Here is a 9121-nt window from a genome sequence, read left to right on the forward strand (position 1 = left end):
ACCCCTGCAAGGACTTGCTAATACGTCGGAGCCTTTGGCTTCTTAATGGCCCTTTAGAATCAGCCCACTTTTGTCAAAGATGAAATACAAGATGTCATACCCCAAGGTCCTAACAGCTTAGAAGTTGTGAGGGGATTAGTAGGAGCCCTAGAGATTCTATGCATCTTGTGTACTGGAGCACTTCCCATAATGGTCACTTCTCCCCCTTTTCCGCTTAGAGTCTGATGAGAGCATCGGCTGAGACGGCTCCCTATTTTGATGTGGTTTGGTTCATGAACCACATCCCTAGCACTACTTTACTGTGTGGTGAGTCATGAGTAAATCTCTTCCAACTCAAGCCTTCCTTCAAGATCATCACGTTCCATCTCGATATTCTTGTTGTTTGTGTTGGAATGTTGTGGAGGATATTCAATATTTATTCTTCCGTTGCCACTTCTCAAATTAATATGTGGGAAGGAATTGTGTGTAAAATGTTAGTCTAGTAATTTGGGGATTGGGGATATTGAGGTTGACTGGATGTGGATTTGGAAAATTTTTTTAAAGGAAAGTCTTGTTTAAACTTTATTGGTAAGATTGTGTTGGGTGCTGTCATCTACATTTGGCTGGAACAGAGTTTCAGGAATTGTTCTAAGGTGATCTAGAAATTTTCACCAAATATGGGATTCAATCTCATATGAGATTAGGGCGAAGTGCCAGCTCTCCAAGAATCTTGTATAGAGATACTCCTCGCAACAGATTCATGGTTTCTTCTTGAAATTTATCTACTCGGCTCATGATTCAGGTTGCTTCCCCTCCTTACGGGTGGTTTCTTGGTTGTATAACAATTTTTTCTTTTTCTTTTTGAGTTTTCCCCTGCTTCTTTTTCTCACTGTTTTTTATTGAATATATTGATTAGTCACCCAAAAAAAATTGCAGTAACCCATATAAATCTTCAAAACCCAATAGTGATCTTAATTATATCAATGATTTGGATGAGCTTAAGACGGCCCTCGGCTCTTAATCATTTGCAAGTGATGAGCTACTTGTTTCAAAATTTGTTTTTGATAAATAATATCACTTTATTTGAAAAAAAAAAAAAACTATACAGAGGAAGAGAAAATACAAGACAAGAGATAACCCCAATGGGGAATCACAACTTCTCCCTTTCATGGACAGGCGGCCCATGGAGGGAAAGCAAGAAGAACAAAGCACACATGAGCCGAAGCACTAACCCCCAAGAAAATACAACATAATCCAAACAGAAAATCCCATCATTGATTAGACCAAGAAGCCATGACTCCCTCTTTCTGAACCAAGCAGAAACAGTTCCTTCCGGATCTCTTCCAATACAACCTGCAAAAATGAAAACAAGAAATAAATTATAAAGATTCATAATTTATTTACTTAAGGAACTGCAAAACGTGAAGAAACAAATTCACTAGTGGAATTGATTTTTAGAGCCCGTTTGGTATCGTTCTAAAAAAAAGTTTCTAATGTTTTTTCGTTTCAATAGAACGAAAAAACGCAAAAAACTGTTTGGCAACCATATGATGTATTTCAGTTTTTTTGAAACAAAAGTTGAAAAAAAAAAAAGATTTAAAGGACCGAAGAAGACGGAATGACAAATTGTCATTCTGTCTAAAAAGTTTCGTTCTAAAAGTTCTAAAAAATGAACGATTTTACAACTTCACTCTCAAGTTCCCGATAAAATACACTCGCCCTCTTTTTTCACCTCTGCCTTTCACCTTTGCGCACACAGAACTGGAGAAGAAGAAGACCGATCGCTGGAGAAGAAAAGCACGATCGACCTTGAATCCTTGACACAATAGGTACGCCTAGCTCTCTGCTCGTTTTCACTCAAACAGGTGCGCCCTAGCTCTTTGCATCTTCTCTGATATGTTGATGATGGATCATGACCTCAATAAATTTTATAATACCTTGATCTACAACCCAAATCAAGATTGGAGAGTTCGGTAATGTTTACCTCTGAAGCCTCTGCAATTGGAGAGTTCGGACTTGGGTTTTTCTAGGGTTAGTGGTTAGCACCTCATTGTGAACTAGAGAGAACCAAAGAGGGTTTACTCTACTGTCGTGGCTATGCCGGAACTGAAGCTTACTCCCGTCTCTTGCTAGAATGCTTTCGAACTGCCGATATTGATCAAGCAAGGAGATTGCAGTCTCACATGAAGCTTCACTCCTTTACTCCCACGACTTTTTTCTTTCACAATCGTCTGCTCTAGATTTATGCTAAATCTGGCTACATCTCAGATGCTCAAGACCTGTTCGAAAGAATGTCTCACAGAGATGTTTTCTCATGGAATGCAATGCTTCCTTCTCCTGAGTTCTATTTCTGGTTCTGATTCTGTTTCTATTTCTTGAATTCATCTTCCCATCAAATTTTCATAGTCCCATTTCTATTATGCTTCTTCAAATAAATTATGTTTTCTGTGTTTCATTTCAATTTCTAATTACTTAAATGATTAGATGCATAAATGCACGACTAAATCCTGTTATGGTATTCAAACTCCATGCAATTTTCAATTTTCCTGGTGCCATTCAAATTCTTAAAATCCTCACTTTTCTGATTTGATCTTTTGAACTTGATTTCTGTTAACTGTTTATGGCTCTGTTTGCTACTAAATCATTAGTTGGATCATTATCTGAGCTCTGTTTAGAGTATGAAATCTTTGTCTATCAATTCCTGCTGTTGCCTGAATTTTTAGTTCCTATTTGAAGTAGGAAACTATCATAATTCTGAATTCAGCTATCGGATAGCTTTCATAATTTGCATCAATCTTGGTCATCCATTTTTCAGCCCATAAATAGTGCGATCTTTATTTAGTGGCAACTTATACTAATAATTTGGATAGCTTGATTTCTTTGTTACTTTGCTATGCTTGATTTCTTTGTTATTTTCCTATGCTTGATTTCTTTGTTACTTTGCTTGGTTTTATTGGTTTTTCCATTATCTCTCCCCAAATCTGATTTTATTGGAGCTTTGTTACTTTGCTTGGGTATGATTTTAAATCTGATTTCCAGATTTCTTTGGTAATTTTTATTTGATAATTGTAATAAGACATTGTTGATTCAATGCATCGGCACAAGAAAGGCCCTGAGAGAGCACCAAGTAGCTAGTCCCAACCACCCATCCTGCACATGTGCTAAGATGAAAGTTAGAGTAATTCCTTCAAGTCCATTGACATAACCAACTATACTTTAAGAGAGAAAAGTAAAGTACATATTAAGAGAAGAGGTAAATCACTCTCAAGGCTAATACCCAAGATTGAACCCTTTAGCTGGATGGATACCAGATTGAAAGATCTTTGTCTTATGTTACTTATATTACTTTTTGTTTCTTTAGTATAAGAAATTGTTAGTCTTCATGCATGTAAGTTTTATTTACAAATGTTTGTATCATATTCAGAAGATGAGCTTTGTTATTTCTTTTTTTAGTGTTCAGTCTTTTTTAACCCCGTATGCTAACCTTTTACATTAACTTATAATGTCTAGCTATCATGTCTGGAAGTAGTATCCCTGCCGTTAAGTGGTCAGAACTTAAGACCACTGTTTTCATTGAGGCAATGAAAGAAGCTGTAAAAAATGGTCACACACTCGGTAATTCATTTAACAAAACTGTATGGGAGGACATTACAAAGCAATTTCAGAAGGCTTTAAATCTTACAGTTGGGAGAGAACAATTACGCAACAAGAAGAACAAATTGAAATAAGAGAACCAACAATTCAAGAGACTACTTGACACAACTGGATTTGGGTGGAACTCAATGCCAAAATTAGTCACAGTTGATGATGAGTTCGTATGGGATAGGGCAATACAGGTACAATAGATCTCACTAGCCAGTTGAATTATTTCAAGATTAGATTGCAATAAGTAGTACATCTGAGTGATACAATTACTGCTTATGCAGAAAAATTCAGGTTGGTTGAAATACAAGAAATATGGACTAAACAAATGGCCAGATTTGAGCATGATATTTGGGGATGCCTATGCTAGAGGAAACTTAGGGGTTGACAGCGCTCAAGATTTGGATGACATCAAAGCTGACAATACTGTTGATATTGAGCAAGTCTTTGAATCCCCTAATACCCTGGTGCATTTAGGTATGACTGACCCCTTCCATAAGGATACTCCTACTCCAACTTAGACCACCACAAAGTGAAATCTTGATAGGACACCCACGGGACGAAGAAAAAAGAGCTCCAATAAGGGAGATAGCCACATCAAGGACTTGTATGGGAAGTATTTATCCATTAAAACTGAGAAAGCATCCAATCCTTCTATTACATCTCCTGTTCGTGGTGGGGAAGGTGCATCTCGTCCTTGAGATTTCAGTGTGAGTGTATGTGAGGCGGTATTATCATCTATACCAGATATGTCAAAGGAGACATACTTAAAGGCCACCAGTCGTATGTGTACTGATCCTAGTTGGAGGGAGTTGTTTGTCTGTGCAGAGCTTGTTAAGAGGACTTGGATTTTAGATGTCTTGGAGTAGTTTAGGAGCAATGGGCCCTTTGTCTAATTCTACTGTTGAGACTAATTATGATGGTTGTGTTTGAATGCTACTTTTGATAATTTTGGATTCAGGACAATACTTTCGATGATGGCTACTTGTGTTTTATTTCTTTTATTGATGTGTGTAATGTTGAATATGTGTTTTGGGTTGAGATGATGTGTCAGATTGTTATGTTTTACAGTTATTTGTTTGAAATTTGTAAGTAGTTGTTAATTTATTACAGTTATGTCAAATGCATTATGTGAAACTTCTAGTGATGAAGAAGATATGATCATTCACATGGGAATGGAATTACTGAGTAAGGCTGTATATATTCGGGAACCATGTAGGGATAGTGTATTTCCAGGTGCTGTCATGATGCATGAGGTATTGAATGGGCATGCCAACAGATGCTATGAAGAGTTTAGGATGGAACGTCATGTCTTCCTCAATCTATGTGATTATGTTAGACATAAGGGGTGGTTGAAAGACACGATCAACATCCGAGTGGACGAACAGCTTGGAATGTTCCTATGGATTGTTGGGAAGGGTTTAAGTAATAGGGACACCCAAAATCATTTCAACTACTTAGGAAAAACAGTTAGTCGAACATTCAATGTTGTCTTGATTGTAATGCAACGCCTGACTAAGGAGAAAATCAGACCGTCAGACGTTCGTATCATACCGATAGAGATTGCACAAAATTGAAATACTACCCTTTTTTCAAGGTAAATATGTTAATATGATACATGTTTGTAATTAAATATATGAATATTTATATTCTTATATGTAGTGATCATTTAATTGTCACTATATGTCATAGCACTGCATTGGCGCCATAGATGGTACTCACATCCATGCGATAGTTCCAAGAGAGGATCAAACTTGATATAGGAATCAGAAGGGGATCACAACTCAAAATGTGATGTGCACATGTTCATTTGACAAGCGATTCACATATGTGTATGTGGGATGGGAAGGTAGTGCAAATGATTGTCGAGTACTTAAACAGGCAAAGAGTGATCCTCGATTGAGTTTTCCACATCCACCTCCAGGTATTAACTTTATACTAGTATATTAGATTTTCATTTGAATGTATACGTAATAACATATATTATTTTTTGTCTGTAGGAAAGTATTATGTTGTCGAATCTAGGTTTGCTAGCCAATCTGGATTTTTTACACCATTTAGGGGTGAAAGATACCCTCTACCAGACTACAAAGGGCATAGAAGATCCCTAAGAACAACAAAAGAGTTGTTCAATTATAGGCATTCATCACTTCGGAATGTCATTGAACGTACATTTGGGGCATTGAAGAACAAACTTCAAATTTTAAGGCTAATGCCTTAATCATAGTGAAAGTTCAAGCATCAATCGTACTAGCATGTTGTCAGCTACACAACTATATTCGAGAAGAGCATATTATTGATGCTGAATTCGTGGGATGAGTGATGATTTAAAAGTTGTAGAAGATGACTTGAATCCACCATATGAAGATTTCGTTAATCATTCTATAGCACAATCAAGTCAACGAAATAGGGGCAAAAGAGATGAATGTCATTAGGCTAAAAATTACAAATGCAATGGCTAGATAGTAAAGGATGCCAGAACTAGTTGAAAACTAAAATCGATAACTATTTTGACAAAACTGAAAACCTAAATTGAGGTTTCAAGTGATGTAGTACTTGTTTTATGTTACATTTATGTATGTGGTACAAGTTGATATATTATTATGAATGTCATATATTTGGATGTTAAATTAACTTCTTTGATATTTAAATTACTGTTACAGATGACTTCTTCTATGCCTTCACTCATAATAGTGAATTGTGAAATTTACGGGAAGAGTTGTGCTAAATATACAATCAAGTCGGTTAAAAATATTGGAAAAGAATTTTTCAAGTGTCAAGATTCATCTAATTTTTTCATGTGGGTGGACCAACTACATCTATGTAGATGTGGTAAGGGTCAATGCAAAGTACGAACTGTGAAAAAAGGTCCAAACAAGGGACAATATTTTCTATATTGCCCAAATTCAACTGGGGTAATTTATTTCTACAATTGATCTATACCTATAGATAATTTTAGATTTTTTTAATTTGATGTTAAATTTCAATGACCCTACTCACATCTATTATTTGATATAGGATGATAACCGTGGATGTGGTATGTTTGTATGGTTGAAAGATGAAACACATATCTCTACCATACAACATACATTATGTTCAGAAAGCTCAACATCAACATCATCCACACCACCGTCCACTTCAAACGAGTACATGAAAGGATATCTGGAATGAACACTTAAAGGATTAGAGGACCAAACAAATCAGATGAAAGACATCCTTCATGCATTTAAGTCTTTAGACTTGGACAAAAAGTGAAAATTTGGGGAATTATGTAATAATTAACTTGGACAAGGCATTGTTAATTCTGTGTTTTATTCATCCTTTTGAAACCATGTTTTTTTTTTAGTTGGTATGTAATACTTTGTTATCCCAAAGGATTTATATGCTTATAGTATTTTAATGTTATTACTGTAATTATTGACTTAAAAGAAAAGAAAAGAGAAAAAAAAAAGTTTCTGAAACAAGCATTACCAAACGGAAAAATTGTCGTTTTCTTGTTCTGAAATTGTTCTAGAAAAAGATTCACCAAACAGTCTTAAATTGTTTAAAAACGGCGTTTTGACACAGAAACTGAAATTTTCATTTTTGACAAAAAGCGGAGTTTCTGGAACAGAAACGATACCAAACGGAGCCTTAGTATATGTAAGTGGTGGTACTAGTAATATAGTGAGAAGTAGGAAGAGGGGCTGAAGGTGATGACAAAAGCGTAGAGAGCACAAAGGAGTGAGATACAGATTCCCCATGCATTTCATCATCTGTGCTCTCTATCTTCTGTCAACAGCATCACCAGTGCCTCCTCTTTCCCTTAACTAATACCCAGATTCATATGAAACTGACTTAGGTAACTGCAAAATGTAAAGAAACAACTTGAGCAGTGGTATTGATTTGTAGTAAATGTGTATCAGGTAGTAGACATAGAGAAGTGACACGAGGGGCTGAAGGTGATGACAGAAGCATAGAGAGCACAAAGGAGTGAGATGCAGACTCTCCATGCATTTCATCATCGGTTCTCTCTATCTTCTGTCAACAACATCACCAGTGCCTCCTCTGCAGAGAGAGAGAGAGAGAGAGAGAGAGAGAGAGAGAGAGAGAGGTTTTGAAGGCTTCCTGAATGACTTGGATGAAGCATCTAAGGGTGGCCTATTTACAGAGAGATGATGGGGGGGGGTAGTGTGCAAGGGACATCAGTGGTGTCGCATGTACTATCTTCTACCAACCGTTATCTTTTGGGTTGAAAGGACGCAACCTAGAACTTCCTACATATTTTTCCTATTGAGAGTCACACTCACATTTATAACAAAGCATTCCCTAGTGATTGGAGGAACATTGAAGTAGAACTTAATACCATCCACAAACTTCTTTCCTAGTTGGGAAAAATGGGAATCTTCCACAATTCAAGCTGCATTTGGTAACGTTCTAAAAAAACGTTTTTGGAGTTTTATCGTTCTATGGAAATGAACAAGTGGAATAAAACGTTTGGTGCATTTATGGTGTCTTTTTTTTTTGGAACAAAAAGTGAAAAAAAAAAAAAGAAAATTTACCAAAACGAAAAGAGATTTCAGTTTCGTTCCAAAAACAAACAAAAGATAGTCCATTGTTCTCAGTTTAAAAAAAAAAAAAAAAAAAAAAAAAAGACATTTTGACACAGAAACTGAAATTTCCGTTTTTGACATGAAATGTTGTTTCTGGAACATAAATGTTACCAAAAGAAGCTCAGTGTCGATATGTCTGGCTATACACAGTTACCAGAAGAAGGCATTATCGAGTCTGGATCAGCTCCCCATGTGGTAGCCTCCCCACAAGGGGTGTCATCGAATAAGGTTATTCGGATCACAAGTTAAAGCAATTAATGCACCATTGATCTGTAGATTGATGCCCTATGCACAATAGAATCCCACGTGGAGAGGTCATCACTTGAGGAGAGGATCTAGATTCTCATCCGTGTACTTGGGTTCAAGTTGCAATGGGCTAAAGTTAAGCCACTAATTCTATGAGATCACAGATATTCAACAATCCAAGGGATTTTACCAGTTGTTACCCTAAAACAACTACAACAATTTGGTTCTAATGTATATAGATCGAGTCCCATATTAAATTCTAGTTAGGGAGACGTCCGTTCTTAATTATGGATTTTAGGTTGCGTTTGATATGCATTCTTGGAGTGCATTTTAGGTAGGTAATGCATTTCAAACAGCCACTAATGATTCCAAACGCCCCAGAAATAGTGGATTCAAATGTTTAAGATCATGAATGGAAAAATAAGGCTGAACTAAAATGCCTACCAAACACTGCCTAGTTTTTCATTGCTAATATTTCTCAGTAGTCTAGACTCAATCGCTTGTTTTTTATCAACTTAAATTTGTAGTTCTAATTCTAAAGTCTTGTCTCTCATCCAAAATAGTCATACGTTTTGATAAATGATGAGGACCTGTTTCTATCAACTGTTAAGGTTTTGAAAAATTGCTCTTGGATTTGGAAGAATTTTTTTTTACAGTTAGGT

Source organism: Macadamia integrifolia, chromosome 6 (assembly GCF_013358625.1).
Source record: "Macadamia integrifolia cultivar HAES 741 chromosome 6, SCU_Mint_v3, whole genome shotgun sequence".
In the NCBI taxonomy this organism is placed as follows: Eukaryota; Viridiplantae; Streptophyta; class Magnoliopsida; order Proteales; family Proteaceae; genus Macadamia; species Macadamia integrifolia.